Source organism: Corvus hawaiiensis, chromosome 3 (assembly GCF_020740725.1).
Source record: "Corvus hawaiiensis isolate bCorHaw1 chromosome 3, bCorHaw1.pri.cur, whole genome shotgun sequence".
NCBI classification, from domain to species: Eukaryota; Metazoa; Chordata; class Aves; order Passeriformes; family Corvidae; genus Corvus; species Corvus hawaiiensis.
In genome coordinates this window covers 78,922,334-78,942,092 of record NC_063215.1, presented here as the reverse complement: position 1 = coordinate 78,942,092, position 19,759 = coordinate 78,922,334, and the positions used below count along the sequence as shown (strand labels likewise).

The following is a 19,759-nucleotide window of genomic DNA, read 5'->3' as shown; positions in this document are numbered from 1 at the left end:
AGCAATGTTGGTGCCTGGAATTGCATCAGGAGCTCCTTCCTTATTAGACCGTGCAAGTGCTACAGCAGTGAAACAAGTAGCAGAGCCTGTTCAAAAACCTATGAATTCTTTCGTGCATTAAGTTAATTAGTGAGAAATGAAACAAGTAGCAAGTGCATGAAAGAAAAGGATTAGGTATCTTGTATCTTAGTAGCTCAGTGGAATTGCAAGGAGAAGGGATTTGACTTGTCAATGATAAGAAATAAGTGTTTTCTCCCTGTTTCAATTTTGAGCAAAATTCAGTGTGTTTTACCTGCTGATGGACAGAGAACATTCAGCTGCTGAGGCAAACGTGATAACAGAATCCAGGGAAATTTGTGTGACCAGTTAGTGCTCGAGCACAGTCCTGTCTGAACCACTTCCTACTGGCTGAGAAGCACCATCTAATTCCCTTCTGCTCTCACTCTAACTGGCTGATACAGGGAGTAGGAAACTCAAAAATGAACACACTCACTCCTCCCCAGCACTTAGCAGCACCAGGAAAATAAGGCAAACAGATGGGAGTCAGTGTATCATCCAAATGAAATCCCACCCTTCATGAAAATGTGCCAGCTGAAGAGGAGACAGGATCCTTATTGGTGTCCTTAGCCATAGATAGCAAATGTGATTTTTTTGGCTCAAAGACAGCAGCGAGTGCTTTGCTTTTTTCCTCCTTTGGGTGCCTGTCATCTTGGCCAGGTGGTCTTTGAAGCTTGGGACATGCAGAAGCATGAGACTTTCTAGAGAAAGCTCCAGATGCCCTTGGCAAACTTGTTTCTCCTAAATCCTGCTTTCCTGCTGTGTCTGTGGCTGGGACTGAAATTTTCACAGAAAAACTAGTAGGGTAGTTAAGAAAAAAAATAACAGGCTCTTGAGCGGTATTTTATGTGGACAAGATGTATTTCCATCTGGAGCTGGGGTGGCAGCTTTTCCTTGCCTTGCTGACAGACTTCATGTTGTCACGAGCAAAACTTGCTTTTCATGGGTATTGGGATCCCTTTCCCCTTCATGTGTTTCAATTGTGACATTTGGAAATATTACTCAGGAAATCTCTCGCCATCTGGGCCTCCAGCAGCCTCAACACCTGCACCACTGACGCACCCTTGTCTCTCTCGACAGTAAGCCCATCTCTTCCCCTGCAGCTGTTCCCTTCAGACTCTCTGCCTCAGTCTGTCAGCAGCTTCACCAACAGAAACCAGCTTTCGGATCATGGCCAGTCCTTTTTCCAGCCTATAAATGTGACAGGAGACTTCTCTATTTGCTCAGTTTCCATTACTTGGCACAAAGTGAGGAATGTTCCTGCAACATTTGAGGAGATACAGATATACCTGGAAGTCTCCCCACCTGTTCATAGGGAGCAAGACATCCCTTATCTTTCAAAACTCACATGACAAGTACTTCTTCAGTCTGAGTTTTGAAGGGGGCAGCTTAGGGCTGCCTCTTTCCTTTCCCAGCTACAGTGCAGCCTCACTATGCCCATACAAAGGCACAGGATCACCTCTGCTTTGCTGTGCGTCTCCATTAGCACCAAGCAGCCTGTTGAACAACCCTCTTCCTCCACTTCATCCTCTGCGAGGTTAGGTGAGAGTGGCTAGGAGGAAGTTCCTCTGCCACCTCTGGAAGAGCATTGCTGATCTCTTCTCAGGAATGATGGTGGAGCTGAGGTAACCCCACGAAGTACAGCTGCACAGTCATGCACTACTAACAGCTAACCTGAACAACCTGCTAGGGCCTTCACTCACTGTGGTAGTTGCCTGGTCTAGTTAAGCTCTGAAGGCTTGTTTTCTGCTTCAAAATCAAGCTGGGGACTGGCAGGAAGTCTTTACCAGCTGTACTCCTTCCTAGATCGTCACACAGGTCCCAAGCAGGGTAAGCCAGCAGACTAAAAGTGGGTAGGTGGGTATGTGCAATTTTAAGTTTTATACATGCTCATAATTATATGTACTACACTTTATATCTATCTCTCTCTACATATAGTTACATACATACATACATAAAATATTTATGGACAGTTACTGAGGAGAACTACGAGTGTATCACTCAGAAACCATCCAAATTATAACACCGCAGTACAAAGCTGGATCAGCTCTACTGAAGCCAATGGAACAATGAATCAGATTAATGTGCCATTTTACTTGGCTAAAGAAGGATATTTACATGAAGTTCAGCATTTCAAAATGGTCAAGGGTGCTTTAAAGTCTATGAAACATTGTTTAAATATATGTGTAAAATTTCCTATTCTAGCTGGTAAGAGTTGCTAGAGAGTTTACTAGCATGAGTGGTCTTTTCCAAATTAGTTTTACACTTTAATTAGAGTAAGTACTGTCCTGCTAGAAGACAGAAAGAATACGGAAAGAGTGTTAAGTTCATTCCAGTTCTAGGTTTCACAGGTAGGTATCATATGTCGAAAGGGTGGACATACTATGGGAGTCCTAAATACTGCTAGCAATTCCATCTAGCTAGTGAGTTTATGTAAAATCATTTACCTTGATCTGAGGATAGACCTCTTTAACACAATCAATACAGGTGCAATCACATAAGAACATTCTACTGTTTTATTAAAGTGCATCTAATTCAAAACTCAATAACTCTCACAAATCCTTAATCAGAGAAGACATCCTGGGAGGTATTTAGGTGAGTGATCTTATAACTCTTGCTCTCTCCTTGTTAGGATGGCATTTTACAAATAGACATGTCTGTTTCCTCCTTATCCTCCCTGCCATAATTCTTGCACTATACAGTTGCGTTGATCATGCATTTATCAAGTATTTTTGCCTCCATTTATTTAGAGAGACTGAGTCAAGTGGCAGCTTCTGTTTACCCCGTCCCCCTGCATCACTGTGGCCAAGCATACAAATGCAAATATGGCTCATTTGCTGGCACTCTGAGTCCTGTGTTCTAGTCCTTGGCTTAGATGTGTTACACTATAGGAGGTGTAGTGTTAATGCATGCTCTCTAGCTCAGGGTGGCCGGGGATAATGAAAGAAAACAGTCCATGTGCAGCATTATGTGATAGTTTAAGTGGAATGAAAGCCAAAGGCAATGACTGTATTTTTAGAAATTATTTTAGATCAAAATGATGCATACCAAATAAGACAAAATAACCACATGGTAGAGAGCTCTGAGAGCACTGCTTACAGTGAGGTAATTATTATTCTTTCCAGGTGATCCTCAGCGTGTTCCTCGATAATGCAAAACAAATTGTAATTTGGAGCAATTGAGCTGAAGGCAGATTTCTTTTTAGTCATTTAAGTTCATATATGGCAGACTGAGGGGATCAGATCTTTATTGTAAGAGTGAATGGCTACACATGCTTAACTAGACCCCTGGTTCCCTGCATTACACAAAACAGCACTTAGCCAGTCCGTACAATAAAATAAGAAAAAAAATCATATTAGTTTGTAATTATGTGCAGCACAGAGAGGCTCAAGAGACTGCAGCACTGCAAGTCTCCTTAACATATGTGTCCAATGAAAAGAGAGGATGTCTGGATTGCGGATCCTCACAGTCAGGAATCTTCTGGTTGTGATTCTGATCCCTTTATTCCCTCAGACTTGATCCTAGTTATTTGGAACTTGTATAACTTTTATATTTTGAAAAATTACTGTGCAGACATTTTGGGTCTTCCTCAGCCATCTTCCTCACTCTGTTTCTACCTCAGTTGTTTTAATCAAGATAATGCCTACAAAGGACACAACCGCCAAGTTCCAATTTCCACATGCATGAACTGACCAACATCTGTGCCTTCCTGGAGCAGAATTCTGTGTCTCCTATTCCAGGTGGGCCAAAGTAGTATCTCCCATGGCAGAAACAGGATTTGAAAAGTGATGGACTGAGCTAGTTGGTTGTGTTCTGCTCAAGTTCTGCTGTCTGGGAAAAACTCAGCTATCATCTTTCTCTAGTAGGGAATGTGGCCTGGGCTATCTTCTTCTGTTCTAAGGAGACAGATTGAGAGCAAGAGCGGTGAAAAACCGAGAGCCAGGCAACCTTTCTGAAACTGCTTTGGTGATGCTACTACAGCTGAGGGCAGCAGAAGGAAAGAGTTGATTCTTCCTGCCCAGCCAACACGGTAGCAGTTGCCATCATAGGCATTCTGGCCTTCCCTTCTGTTCACACCAGGAGCATGAATTTCCTGGGTGTAGGCAAAGCAGGGCTCACAGTTACTTTGCTGTTTCTGGCTATTTCTATTGACTTAGATGGCTTTCTGCTTGGCTTGTGCTTCATCCCTGCAGTCTCCATTGTTCTCCATGTCCAGAAGCATGCTTGCTCCATGCAGTGATGATGACTCAGTGATTCCTGAGGCACTGCAATACATCTCAGATACAGCATGGTGCTGTGTTGGCTTAGCTTGCGTCCTGAGGTCACTGAAGCATTAGCACTGCACAGTGCAAGATCTAGTCACTTTGTCATTAGCATCATCTTCTCCAAAATGCCAAGGTGATTAATCTGAATTCACACAACAACTGAAATTAAAGTACTGATGAAAGTCCTACGTATTTGCATTGGGGATTTTTGGTATTTTTTTTTAATTTGTTTTAAATTATTGAGCTTTTGATTAAGCTCAACTATCTCTTTAAAATACAATTTTGAAAGAAGATGTGATGGACAGCGTAATGGTTAAATGCAAAGGCATGCTAAGTATCTTGGCCTTTGCCGCAAAAAGCATTGCTGATTCAAGACATTACATAAAAGCTTCTGCAGCACTGCAATCTCTCAGTAGTTACTCTAGCTTGCCTTTTCACTCTCCTTCTGCAAGGCAAAATAATACCCTCTTTTTATTTTTGTAATCCGAATTTATATAATATCATCTCTGAAAGGTATTTTTTGTATATTTCAGCTTTGATAAATGCAGCCCCCATCACCAGTAGAACAGAAATAAAATTAAAAATGCTCGCTTCCATGTGCTGGGCCTGCAGTTCAAAAGCAGCCTCATTTTAGAGTGCTTGGGGAGGAGGAGAAGCTGGTATATGGATGTACACAACATTTTAGATGAAGAATTAAAAAGGAAAATGCTATTTCTTAATGCTAAGGGGAGAAACAACAGTGAAAGAAACTGAAAAACTGTCCAGATGCTGCATTATATCTGCAATGATATGTAACTATTCTGTATTAATGAAGTAAAGCCATAGGCTCTGAGTAAGTTTGTGCTTTTTCCTGATATGTTGGGCTCTTAAGGGTTCCCACCACCCATGGAAAATAAGGATACAAGAGATCTAATGAAAAATGGGAGCTTGAGAAACACAACAAGACTTTAAACTCTTCTTCTACTTAATGGAATTTGCTGTGGTGTTAAGTACTATTCCCCCCTGTCACTCTGACATGAAGAACATTAGTGAATATTTGATTTCATTTTGGAACAAATTATAAGGATATGGTGGTAATAATGAGTCTTTGAGAGAAAAAAAAGTGCTCAAAATGGTACAATCTCATTTAAAATGTGCACGTGTAAAATAGAGCAGAGATACATGTTGTCTGCTACTTCACCAAGAGACTGTTATTTTATGAGCTGCATGCCCTTTCAGTGTAATGCTCCACATGTACAATTTGCCTGTCAACCCCACTCTTACTGCAAAGTCCTTTCTTTATACAATTTGGGCATTGGGAATGTATGAACTGTCAGGTTTCAGCTCCTACTTGGCAATCCAAAACTGCAAGGTCAGGTATCAGTGGGCAGAAAACCCTCCCTCTCTTTCCAGCTGATTCTCAGACATTATGGCATTAAAGACTGATCACTTCCAGTCAAAATGTGAACAGCCAAGCCACCATTTATTCTGGATTTGTTAAACTTATTAGTTTAATTTCCACTTACTTTTATATGACTGAACTCCAGGCAAGAAAGTAAGGAAGACACACCAGAGATGAATGGACCTAGAGGGATTTTTTTTAAAAATTGGTTTTTTTAGGTTATCAATACATCCATTACTGAAGTGGATGCTGTCAAGAGAGATGTCTTCTGCTACCTTTTGCTTTTAATATTGCACTGATTTTAGAAAATTTGTTAAGAAAAGAGCTTCGGCTCACTTGAAGATGAGATGAAGAGTGACTAAGCTTCCAAAATCCAGCCCTGGCAAGGACACTCTCTATACCTTTGACCAAAAACCTTACTTTGACTTCTTCCTTGGTAAAATGAAAGAAACACTGTGCTTGCAGGATTTATTAACAGGAATATGTCAATGAAGATAGGAGGCCCTTTGGTAAACACTGGGGTCAACAGGAAAATTTTCAGTCATTCCAGTAGGTCAGGTCATAATGTCAGTATGGGAAGCTGTAAAGTAAGTTTTCTTGTCCAAAGGAGACCGATGGATTACTTGGGACATTCTCTGGGAAGCCAGAGGTGGTTGTCCTGTCACATCTTCTCAGTTGCAATGACTTTCAAGGTTTTATGGGAAGTTTCTATAGAGGAATGTGCTGAATTTATGTACTGAATTTATATGCTCTATACATTGTTTTTCCCTTAGAACTCTTTCTTCAGCAGACACTGCCCACTTTCCAGAATGTCTTGGCCCTTTTAGATGTCTGTAAGTATGACTTGAGGAAGGTGTATGTGGCAGTGGTAGGGGAAGAGCTACTTTTTGCCCTCATAAATTCTTTCTCATAATTCCTCTATGATGGTCTTTATCAGAGAATATCTCCAGCAAACTCCAAGGCGAATCTGGCTTGGCCTTTTCAAATTTCTGTGTGCATCTTCAGCATTACTGCTATTTTTCTTTGCTGGTCATGAATGAAGATTCCCAGATTCCCTGAAGGCCATATCTCAAAAAAAAAAAAAAAAAAAAAAAAAAAAGAAAAATTAAAAAAATTAAAAAAAAATTCACTGAGTTTTTCATCAGCACAAGAAGATAATTTTGTTTTCCTGTCTTTCAAAATCAGAAGTATGTCTACATCTTCTATGGTTTGGGTCCCACAGTTGAACGTGCATGTAGACCTTGTAGTAGGGAAACAATTTTTTTTGCGGATGTTATTAAGGTGAATTTTACTTTATTTTGTGAGCCAGAGATTGTTCTCAATGTCACTAACTTAATGACAAATGAATGTGAATGATGAATGTCAAATGAAAGATCTTTTTGTTATAGCTGGCTTGGCTTATTTTTATAAAAGCATCTAAAAAATAAAAATCAAGAAGGGTGTAAGTATGCGCTCCTTTCCTCGGGATGCATCATATAAGCCCTTTGCACTCTGTTGAGTGATTAAATGAAAATTACTTGGGCCAGGGAAGATGTGAAATGGATTTTTGTCACTGAGCAAGCCCATTGAAATGACTCTGTTTCACAGAGCCAGCAGCATGATGTTTTAAACAGTTTGTTTTGGAGCATGGGTCACTCTGGGGCAGGTTTGCTCACATAAGCTGCACACAAATGTAGGCTAAAGAAAACAATAAATGTGAGCTGTCAGGAGATCTTATTAAGAATTTGCAGAAGATCTTACTCTTAAATAGGGTGGAGAAAGGAAATATCTCACAATCAAAGGCTTCACTATCTTCACGGTTAGCCATCGTCCGAGCCAAAAATGTAGGACACATTTAATATAATCTCACTGCATAATGTAATCAGACTGTCTGAGGGATATCGTATGCTACTCTGATAGTCAACAATCAAGTGTGGTCAAGGACAGTCAAATTGTTTTATTGCACATAACTTGGCAAAGGCTAAGGAAAAACGTTTATGAATTTAATGGCTCAAGGCTTTTATTACTTTCCCAATAGGTGTTTTTTAAAATGTACTTCCTTGCCTTCCTGTCAAATGCAAAGTGAAATGGATGGCCTTAAAAATCATAAGTTGGAGAGAGAAAGAGAAAGAACAGCATTCCTCTGATGTGAGCCTGGAAGTTGGTCTAAAGAGGACCTGAAGGCCAGCAAAGAACGTCCTAAAAGACTCAGGACAGCTGTAAAGGGTGACACTACAGGACACATGTCAACTCATGTTCAACAGACCTGCTATTAGAGGACAGGCTCATGGAAATTTCAGTAACCAGTTGAGGAAAGACTCCTGCTCTGCTGCTCTAGAAGTACTGTAGGTGTCCTGTCCACCCCATCTAAGCTTCCTTTAATGGAGAGAAGTCCACAGGGAATGAATCAGGAAAACAAGGGATTTGCATGATTCATGTACGAGAACGAGAACAAATATTTGATTTGGGAGATAAGTAACGAGTTTGAGGAAATGCATTCCCATTCTGTAGAACTGAAGTTTTTTTCCTAAATCATCATCAGATTGAGGATACGAGAAGCAAGCCAGAATTATTTTTTTCGTTTGATTACAAAGCCCAGGTTACAATGTTAGTGAAGTGCAACTTCAGTGAGTGATTTAATCTTTATTACAATTCTGATAGCACAATAGAAATAGAAACAGAAATAGTGTTGATCCTAGATTTGGAAATAATTATACACTGACCAATATCCTGCACTTTCAAAACATTTATAAATGTTCTTTTCCATGTATGTCAGGTAGCCATACTGGTAATAGCCAGAACGATTGTTTTGTCAACCCACAGCAGTGTCCCCAAGTATGGAGATTATTTTGTTGGTTTGAGATGGTAGGGAGCATGACTAGCTGGAGTACAACTACCCAAAGTAGGTTTAAACAGGAGGTCATAGCTGGTATGTTACAACTCCTGCATAAGTGCTACACAGTCTGTCAACTGTGAACAACCAAAACTTGATTTGAATTTCTGTTGCAAAAAGGCACAGCTCTGGTGCTCAGCCTTAGACAAGATTTGCCATTGAGTTGGTGTTGGTCAAAAAGGCAGAGCTCCTCCAGTTAGAACATGACCTGCAGAAACAACCCAGATTTTTCAAAGACAGTTTGGTCTTTGACCAAACCCTGTGCATCTTGTAAAACTTGACAGGATCATGTTGAAGAGGCTTTAATGCTGGATTTTGTGGAAGTGACCATTGACTTCAGAATATTCACAGACACGTGAGGTAGGTTGCCTGATTCTGTCAGGAGATTTGTCCTGGGGGCACTGCTGGAGATATTTCTTCTAGTGGGAACAGACAGAAACACTGGAGATTAATTTGTAGTCCAAAAAGAACTCTGTTTTTTTTTTCTAGATTATCTCTGAATTTTATCATGAGCTTGACATCTTTCATATGGTCTTCATAAATTTATACCACACAGTTAAAGATCTTTGAGGAGTCTAAGTTTAAAACAGGATTGAAATATTTTAAAGGACTTTATAATGACACACTGGTAGCATAGTGAATCCCTTGATAGCCTAAATGGATGGAAACATTTTAGAGTACAAATGAGTTAGAGATTAATTCATGGCACCTTGTACAGGCTTGGGGAATTCTATGTGTTGGAAATAGTTCCGCAGCACAAGCAGTCTGCTGGACAATAGAAATGTCCTCTCAGTCTCTCCTCACTCCCCAGAATGAGTGTTTAGGGGAAGGAATCTTTCTTCCTTCGCTGTCCTCTCCATTGCAGCCTTTTTGTTGTCAAAGAGGTTGAAGAAGTTGAAGGACATTCCTCTGTGTACTGCAAGTTATGGAAAACGTGTCATAATAAGAATTCAGAACCCTGGAAAAAGACTTGTTCACATTTCAAAGACTGCAGACTAAAAGTAGCTTAATGCAGCTGGCCATATAAAGAGGGTTCAGCATTATGCATCTGCTGGGAGCAAAATTACCAAAATGCCCTATTGTAGTTAGAGCCAGGAAAGCTTGCTATATCTTTAGATGCCCACTGAAATTAAATCAGGACTTGGAAGCAGGTTTGCATCTTTTGCTTGAAAGAACAACTTGCAGTAAACAAAATATTTTTAGAATCAAAAAGAACCTCTATAAGGTGTCATTGCTGGAGAATCTTCAAGAGTCCTCCACTCTCCCTTTTGTTTCTAACAGAAAGGACAGCAGGACTGAGGATTCAGGGATTATTCAGATACCTTCTCTTCCTCCAAATGGTTAGCAAGAGCTGAAACTGGTATTTCCCCTAGGCAATAATCTTTTTATTTGTGTATTTGTTATTATGTCTGTAGATGAACTCTGAAGTAGCTCTTACCTTTCCCAGTACTGTTGCAGTGGGGATCCTGCAACACGCATATATCAAACCAGGAGTCCCGTGGAAAGGAAATATATACGGACAGACAGATTCTTGATAGCTGTTTCAGAGATGTTTATTTCTCCAGCCGCATGGCCGGGGCTCTGCCCAGGAACTGTTCCAGTCACGGGACCAAGGGTCCTTCTGCCCGCGCAGGGAACACAAACCAACCAATGGGAACGAGGCTGAGCAGGGGCAGGGAAGCCCCGTGTCTGTGCCCTCAGGGCCCCTCTCCCAGGGCTACACGGCGGGGGAGGGACCCCAACACCTCACCCGTTTTATTTTAATAAAAGGAGAATGAAAACAACTGGATAAACATAACAAGAACAGTTTCAAAACAAAACAAGCCACCCTCCTGAGTCTTTAAATGTCCAAACAGATTCTCTGGAACATCTTAGGGCTGACAGAAGGGAGACAGAATTCTCTGAGCATGCTTTGTGGGGAAACTGAGGCAGGAGAGGGTTTAACTTCTTCCCTCCCCCTTTTCATCCCCCACTCGGCATTGGAAAGGGATTTTTGGGGAAACAATTGGCAAAAGCATGGTTTTGTGAGGGAAACCATGGATGAAAAAACGGATTGGGAATACACTGGGGGTAATAGGACATAGGGTAAAAGGGAAAGGTGGGATTAGGAAAGGGAGACTGTAGGGGGGACTTACAATAGAGATACTGTCTAACATGACTACGATTTTTTGCATATATACTGCCTTTTACAGGAACACCATCAGGCCCAGTGACCTGCGATGCTTGTAACCCTTTTCTCCCTAGTACAATATTAAATTCCACCACTTCTCCATCTCCCAAGCTTGGGATCCATTTTTCAGGGTTATTCTTTTTAATAGCAGTTCTATGCACAAATATGTCTTGCTGGTTGTCATACCTTGTTATAAAACCATAATTTTGCTTAACATTATACCATTTTACTATCCCTAAGGTCTTAGTTGCTATGATCTTTTCCTTTTTCCGAGTGGCTGCTGTTTTCTGTCTCGCTGCGTCTTTGCTCTCTCCTTCGGTCGCTCCCGTGTTGGAATTGTCGGAGCTGCTCGTGCCTGCGCGCTCTTCCCGGGGTCGCGTTCGGGGCTGCGCGGGCCGGGCCGGGCCACGCCGCTCAGTTCTCCGTGCGTCGCCTCCTCTGGTCGCAGCTTCGCTGCCGCTGCCGGGCGCTGCACCCACGTCTCGGCCGGGCCCCCGAGCGAGGACTCCCCCGCGCCCCGCTCCAGCGCGCGTCTCGGCCGGGCGCGGCTCCGTTCCACCGCCATCGCCGCCAGCCGCCACCCGCGCGCCGCCCCTCTCGGTCGGGCGTTCCCGGGGCTCGCTCCACCACGCGCTGCACAGGACCGGGCAGGCACCGCCGGGTCCCGCCGCTCCCACCGCGCCTCGCTCCGCCACCGACACTGCGGCTCGCGTGGCTCCGCCCGCGCGCGGGAACTGCCTCGCTGCTGCTCTCAGAGCGCTCGGTGCACGTGGCCTGGGCCGCACGGTCCCTGCGCCACGCTTCCCTTCGCCAGGACACAGCTGACACTGCTCAACAGTCTCGGTAACTAAATAATATTCACGAAAATATTCTTCCATCGGCATATATCTTGACTCCAGTATTAACTGTGTCCAAACGGTTTTCCAAAAGCCCTTGGTAATAATTAAATCCCAAGAAACATAGAAAAAGTTCTTAAACAACCATGCCAGGAAGTGTTTCAGTTCTTTTTGAGCTTGAATCAAGCTAAAATTTACAAATCGTTGTTCAAGAATCATTTTAAGTTTAAGATAAATGTCCATATGCGGCTCTGAGAGCCAAGAGTCTTCCCACGGTTCCTCCATAGTTTAGATATGGAATAGCAAAGCAAAACCAAGAAGAGGAATCCAAAGTTTCCAGGGTTTACTCACACAAATCAGTCGCTTAGGGATTGGGGATCGTTCTGCTCACAAATCTCCACCATTTGTTGCAGTGGGGATCCTGCAACACGCATATATCAAACCAGGAGTCCCGTGGAAAGGAAATATATACGGACAGACAGATTCTTGATAGCTGTTTCAGAGATGTTTATTTCTCCAGCCGCATGGCCGGGGCTCTGCCCAGGAACTGTTCCAGTCACGGGCCCAAGGGTCCTTCTGCCCGCGCAGGGGACACAAACCAACCAATGGGAACGAGGCTGAGCAGGGGCAGGGAAGCCCCGTGTCTGTGCCCTCAGGGCCCCTCTCCCAGGGCTACACGGCGGGGGAGGGACCCCAACACAGTACTTCCTTTGATTGAACCAAATACATCCTCTTGCAGAGGCTCCAGGCCAAGAAAGTCCATGTACTGCTGAGTTTTTGGCACATTGTGATGGGTTCACTTTTGTGGTGGGTTAGCTTTGGCAAACACCCAAATTTCCATCCAGCTTCTCACTCATAACCCCTTTCAGTGGGGCATGGGGAGAAAATAGGATGAGAAAGCTCATAAGTCAATATAAAGACAGGGAGATTTCTCACCAATTACTGTTGTAGGTAATACAGTCTTGACTTGGAGAAAATTAATTTAATTTATTGCCAATTAGAATAGAATCTGGCTGTAAGACACAAAGAAATACAAAGATATATCCTCCCATCCCCTTCCCTTCTCTCCCCTCTCTTCTCCTCTCCAGACTCCTGTACATGCTCCCCCGGTGGTGCAGGGGCAGGGGGGCAGTTATGGTCAGAACATAGAGGTTTAGTGATTTCTCTCTCCTACTCTTTTCCTCTCGCACTTTCCCTGTGCTCTGATGTGGATTCTCCTTACAGTCTGCAGTCCCTCAGGAAATATCTATTGCTTCCTGGGCACTCCATGGGCTGCAGTTCTTTCAGGTGTACCTGCTCCTCCTCTGACCTTGATGTTCTCTCTGCTGTTTCTCATTCCTTTTAGTTCTCCTCTCTCTCTGTGTTACCTTATCATAGAGGCATCACCTGATGGGCTCAGTCTGTGTCCTGCAGTGGGTCTGGTGGAGCCAGCTGGAGTGTGCTGTGTTTGCCACGGGGCAACTCCTTATCTCTTCGCTCAGACTCACCCCTGTAGTCCTGCCTCTGCCAACAACTTGCTGTGGCCATGCAACACAACTTTGCAGTTAGGAAAGTGAAGCAAATGTTCGTCTGTTCTGACCAGTAAGCTTTGGAAAATGGACAGTTTTGCTCACTGCATTGTGACTATTCAAGACTTCTTCATGATAAACAGGAGAGCTTTTTTTTTGCTACTGGTAACTAGGTCTAATTGTTTTTACTGTCCTGTTCAATTCAAAGCATGCAATGACTTACCCAGCCTGCACCCCTCGTCCTACTGTGTTCCAGGAAAGCTTTTGTTTGTGCTGGAGCCATGGGGATTTGGGCAGGTGGCACATAGCTGGACTTCTTGGCATACCTATCTGAAAGCATTCCCTGCTTTTCCTACTAAAAAAAAGACAGAGCTCTTTCCTAAAACAGTGTTGCCCAAGCACCCTTGGGTGATTGCTGTAGATTCTTCATGAATACCGCTTTCTGAGCACAAACCTTCTACCCAGATTGTGCTAGATCAATTCAAGCTGTGGAAGAACAACTGGCAGACAGCTGATGAAAGAGGTGAGGTGGGCATAGGAGCTCCTGCCTCACCATTTTCTTTGTGAAGATTAAAGGTGCAAGGGTGTCAATCATCTTCTATGTAAAGGTCTGAAAAGGCTCTCAGAGCTCAGTATTTTTAGCTCTTTGACAGATTATCTCTTTTATTTTTAGAGGTAACAATAGCTCTTAGGTTAAGAGGGAGACAAAAGCCTCATTAGTTTTGGAATTTCAAATGAGCTCAATAAGGCATTGAGGAGATTTTTTTCCACAGGAACCCAAAGAGTTGCGTAAAGGGTGTTGTGAAAAACAGGGGAAAACCTCCACTTAGGGGGTCTCTGTGCTCATGATATACAAATATAAGCAGCCTTGACATGCCATGGAGCAGCTCAGGAGCACACTCTGCCCCAGCCAACACAGCCGCAGCCTCTCTATGCTGGGGTGAAGGCAGTGTCAGAGGCACAGTGGATTAGATGAGCCAAGCTGAAACCTCTCTTCTTGGGCAGTTCGAGTCAAGCGGCCACAACTGCCAGGCCTTACTGTGCCTGGGCTGACCATCCCTTACCAAGGGGTCGTGTAACTTGGACAGAAACCATCCAGGGAGTCAGTAGACCTCTGCTTGAGGTCCTCAAGAGTGTTACTGCAGCTGGCAGAGTGTTCTCAGGGGGTCTCACGTGTCCCACTCATAAACTAAAAAAAAGTAACTACATTTCTAGTTTGGTCAAAATCAAAAATCAATATGAAGGTGTAGCAGATATTTGTTGAAATTTTTTCCTTTTTCCCCAGCCAAGGCCTTGCTAAGGGGATTTCATCTCCTTAATCTCTTCTAACACTCTTTCAGTTCTGTTTTTTATGCTTATCTCATCTAGATTTCTGTTGTTGTTTATTTTGACGGCTATTCCGGTTGTTATTAGTTTGAGTGTTTTCCCCTGTAGGACATGATAAATTCAACCACTTCCTTGGAGATTCCCTGTAGCAGGAAACTGGATCTCCACCATGATGGTGTTTGAGAATGGAAGCACTTTTTTTTTTTTAAGTAAAAGCCTCTGTGTTGAAGCTAAACTTTTGATGAAGCTCATTATCGATGCATGATGCTCATCCAGCAGATCCTGAGCACATCAGTAAATTGAGTGGCTTCTCCAAGAGAAAACGCTTGGGACAGAGAGGACTGGGTGCCTTGGAGTCCATTCTAGAACACAACATTTCCATGTGGCATTTTGCTTTTCCTGTTTGGGGAATTCTTTTTTCCAGGAGCTCCATCTGCTTACTTGCCATCACTGAGTTTCTGCTGAACTCTTCCTTTGCACTTTCTATAAAATGCAAAACAGAAAGAAAGGAAGCATAAAAATGTATATTTGAATTATACTGAGCACATTTCTTTTGACACTATAATTTATAAAAGTGAGTACATATAATTTTGCAATTATAAATATGTGAAATAAATGCATTAGTTAAGAAGTTAAGCTTTTAGAGTTGCTAATTATTAACCCAATGCATTTTACAGTGTTTTAACGACCACTTTTTCACATCATGTAAATATCCATTAGCTATATTCATACTAGTAATGCTAACATTGTGCAAAGCCATTAGTTAGCTACAAAGTCAATAATGGATGATACTGATTCCAAGCCTCCTGCGCTAAAAGATACGTACAGGGTTTTTTTCGTAGAGTGGGAAAGTTAACCTGAGTTTTCACTTGGATATTGTCAATGAAGCTGTTTATACTGATTACACAGATGAATGTGGAGTCAGTTATTGAGAGCCTATGAACAAAATACTGATCTGCCTCTGTCTACTCAGAAGCAGAAATTGGCTTCAAAGTGAATTGCCCTGCCTCCAGAGGAGGGCTCTGAATATTTCTCTTCATGGACCTTATCTCAGCTGCCCTGTAGAGAGAACACCTTCATTAGTAATTTCTCATTAAGAAGTTTCAGCAACATTTCTTAGACAAGATGTTTTTAAAGACAGCTCTGGAATACTTAATTTGCTACATTATCTGAATGTATTTTCAGACAGTTTATCCTGTTATTCTTCCTCTCAAAAACATTCACTATTATTTTGTCAAATCTCTCCTCTAAGATGTAATCATTGTTTGGGTGGTGGATTGAACCAGGAATGGTTATGTAGAGAAATTCTAGTTGAAGTTGCACTACATGTGTGCCACATTTTGCTCTTGCTTTGGGAAAACTTTTATATGATTATTTGCAAGTAAAATATTTTATTATACTAATATCAGGAGCATTTTATCCTACTAGTAAAATGTGTGTATTGTTTTAGAGACTGGATTGTAAAACTAGCTTGTAAATCAACAAAAAGAAGAAGCCTCAGTGGTTGTCTCAGATATTAAGCATGCAGATTTTAGTAATAGGGTGTCTCTGTTTAAATCTTAATTTATTTAGCCACAATATCTATTCTAACTTAAGGCTTGCAAAATGCAAATATTGAAAACTTCTTTAATACAGAACATGCACACAGACATTTGACTTCCAGCTTGGTATCTCTCATCTGCTTCTTCTTCTTTTGTAGGGTGTTAACTTCTGGGAATAAACTACTCTTGGCTGTAAAAATGAACCCTTAGCCCATGTGTTCATGAAATGGATTGAGTTCACTGTGGTGCTGATTTACTGTAACTAGATGCAAGATTGATGGATCCAGGAGAAACCATTCCATGTATCTCATCTGTCTCTGGAACTACCTCTTTAATCTCTTTAGTAGATTTGATTGTTCTCTAACAAACCAACAAATACCTCTAGAGCAGGTGAGATTAGTCTTTCGGTGAAAGACCCAGATGGGATGAGCAGAGTTATTGTGGACAGGACAGATTAAAATGTCTCAACTTAGTGTAAGCATCAGCAGAAATGGGTTTGGGGCAAAACTCCTTTGTCTTCTTATTCTTACAGCAGAGGAAAGCCAGACAACAGGAAAAATAGAGTGGAAGGTAAGAGCCCATGCTGTATCCTCTTCCTGTGATCCTGATGCTCTGTTTCTTTGCCCCCTTCACGCTGTGATATGAAGACTGACTTACGGTGGGACTTTTGCTGAGGTGTGGATTTGGGGCTAGGAGGCCCCATAAGGAAGATAAAAGCATTATGCAGCACAATTAAAAAGTTGAAGCCCAGAAGAGCTCTGCAGAGGATCATGGAGTGATTCCTCACTGAAGTGAACTAAATTAGAAGTAACTCCATTTAAATCAGGCAGATTAAAACCTTCTTTGGAGGAGATCAGAAGTGGGCCCTGTGTGGGAAAACACAAAGCACTTTAGATAATTGTGTGGAGACAAGGGAGCAGCAAAAAGTAATATCCTACCTGACAGAAATTTTGATAACCTGGAAAACCAGGTGAAAGCCAGGAATGTAAACATCTTGTCTTGGGAAAACAAAAAAAAAACCAGACAATCACTTGACATTTAAGGAAGACTTGATCTCCTAATGAAATAAATGCTAAAGAAGACCTGCCATATCTGAACAGTGCTTGTGGGGATTCCCCAGGGAAGGAAGACCATGCATAAGAGCAATCCTCCTGTGGTGCTGGGGAGGAAGGGACTGCAGGCTTGGGAAGTCAACCTGGAGGAATCAGACAGAAGAACAATGATAACTTTTTATTTCATCCTATGAAGTCAGTGGCCTGGATTTATCTCAGTTATGAGAGCATGGTTCTAATAACACCAAGGTTTTGTGTTCAATCCCTGTATGGGCCATTTACTTAGGAGTTGGGCTTGATGATTCTTGGGGGTCCCTTCCAACTCAGAATAGTCTGTGAATCTGTAAAAAATTTATTCACAAAAAATGCTCCTACAGAAAAAGGAGGATGGGTATTAGTCTCCTGCAGATCAAGGAAATAGTTTGGAAACGGAAGGCAAACTCCTGGGGTTGGGATTCTAGAAAAAATTTCCTCTTTCAAAAAAAAAAAGACCCCTGAGTTGGGTTTAGTCCATGGTACTTCCATTTGTGGACCAACTGTAATCTGTTTAGGCCCATATTTTGTATTTACAGGTACTGGAATCAAATGCTGACAGCTCTCACTAGTGCATAATTAAATTCTTGTTCCCAGTTAAGTCATTGGCAAAACTTCCACTGACTTCAATAGTGCTGGATTAAGATTTCACTGAATGTCATGAGAATTTGAAAAGCAAAATCCAGATTTTGCAAACAGTCTCTTGTCTTTATTGTGGATCAAACCAAAACCATAAAATAAAAAATCCCAAAAACTTTATCATGAATGAAATAAGAATAAGGAATCATATTGGTATCCGGAATATTTTTCCAGACGATAGGCAAACTGAGTCACTTGGGGGTCTACAGTGATAACAATTGTGTAAGTACTGTGTAGCAAAAAGTATTTCTTGGTTAGTCTGCTCTTTTTGGCACAATCCTTCTGGCAGAAATGCATACATTTATTTTGTTGTAGCTCAAGAGCTCCTGGTGAGTAATTCCTGCTCTCCAGATGGCATATGATGTAGATGATTTTTCAATTCCAATTCAAACTGTAGTGCTGTGGTTTATCACAAAATGTTTTGCTGTAGTCTAATGGCAAGAACTCTGAGAAGCCAGTTTACACTGTTAATTTTCAAATAAATCCAGTCACTTCCTAGGTGTATCCCTCATTATAGATTTTCAATTTAAAACCAATGAGAAACAGGATTGCCTGGCTGTAGAGGAAGTTCTTCCCTTCCAAGCCCCATCTACACCATGTGAGTCAAGGTTGCAAAAGTTTGGGAAATTGGTTAGACTGCAGAGGTTTTTCTCAGGGAGAGTGATACAAAATAAGCATAATTCATCTTACAATACCTGCCTCCCCCAAAAAAAAAAACCAAAAAAAAAAAAAAAAAAAACAACCCAAAAACCCCAACAAAATAAACCCAAAACAAATTCAATAGAACAGACTAACCTTATGTAGAAATAGCAAATGTATTCAGTCTATTAATAAACCACAGTTAGAGATGTGTGGAATGGAAGGTGACCTGAGTTTCCCTTGATGATTCAGGGGATTATTCTGGTGCTCACTGGATAGAAGCTTGTCAATAACTGCTGTTCCCAAACCTATGCTTTGTCATAGCAGTGACCTCTAGTCCTTGCTACAATTCCCTTAGGATCAGAAGGAAATTCTGATCAGAAGGAAATTCTGCCAGGAGAGATGAAGAGTCCATTTCTTCAGAGATGCAAAGGCTAGGAGAAACAGTTCACCCCATTAACAGGAGTTAATGCTCCTGCTTTGCTGTTGTTACAGCACTGTGGGAGGACTGGACTTTCCACTCTTACCAGCTGAACTATATCAGTAACACTCCATCCTTCAGTCCCGTCTTTGAGTTGTCAAAATTTTTATTTGGCTTTAGTAGTGACATAATGGGCTAAGTAGGGCTCAAGCAGATACTGCATTTCTAGGGGGGCACCAGAATAGGACTGCAACTGCTGTGATCACTCATCAGCATGCCAGACCTGGACTGCCCTTCTCTGGCTGCGGACTTTCTCTCCTGTCCGCCACTGCCCCAATATTCCCAGATCCCCATCCCTTGGATAGAGGGAGTTGTCAGTTTCTGTCTTAGCCATACCTCAGCCTCCTTTTGCCTTCTGCTCCTGCCTGTCATGGTCCAAGGGTTCCAGGTACACAACTACAGTATGTAAATATGGTTATGTTTTCTGACACCTCTCATAAAACAGATCAGCTGTATGTTGTTTATCAGTAATTTCTGATTACAACTGAAGACTGGAAAATGTGTACCCAGTCAAAATGTTTACACTTAATGTGTTTTGCCTTCTGAGATATTTTATCCTTGTTTTTTTCCTATTACATTTCCACAGTTTTCTGGCAGGTCTGTTTTCCTTTTCAGAGTGTGTGAATTTTGCCTATCAGATGCACTGGAGAAGAAAACATTTATTTTCAAATGTTTATGGGAATAAAATAATAATGCTATTATCTACACTCTTGATTACCGGGATTATCTCATATATATACAGATCCTCCAGATAGGCAGATTAAGTGATCAGAAGGTTCTTAGTGGGCCCCAAGCTCAGAGCATACATTAAAGAGGATCAAGCCTGCTTTAATTCATGTGCTGCTTTGCTAACACTCCTGCTCTTTCTCAGGAGAATTTCTGAAATATGTTATCTGGGGTGCAGTGCGGACCCGTTGAGTTGGATAGGCAGTCTTTGTCTTTAATGGACAATGAATTGG

At 41.9% G+C, this 19,759-nt stretch overlaps 1 long non-coding RNA gene across 1 annotated transcript; it reads right to left on the bottom strand.

The window, feature by feature from the left end:
• Positions 1-12,287: 12,287 nt before the first annotated feature.
• Positions 12,288-18,806, bottom strand: LOC125323968. Its single transcript, XR_007202731.1, has 3 exons — positions 18,476-18,806; positions 16,066-16,822; positions 12,288-14,898 (listed from the first exon to the last, which is right to left on the bottom strand). It is a non-coding gene; the product is annotated as an uncharacterized LOC125323968 (long non-coding RNA).
• Positions 18,807-19,759: the final 953 nt, after the last annotated feature.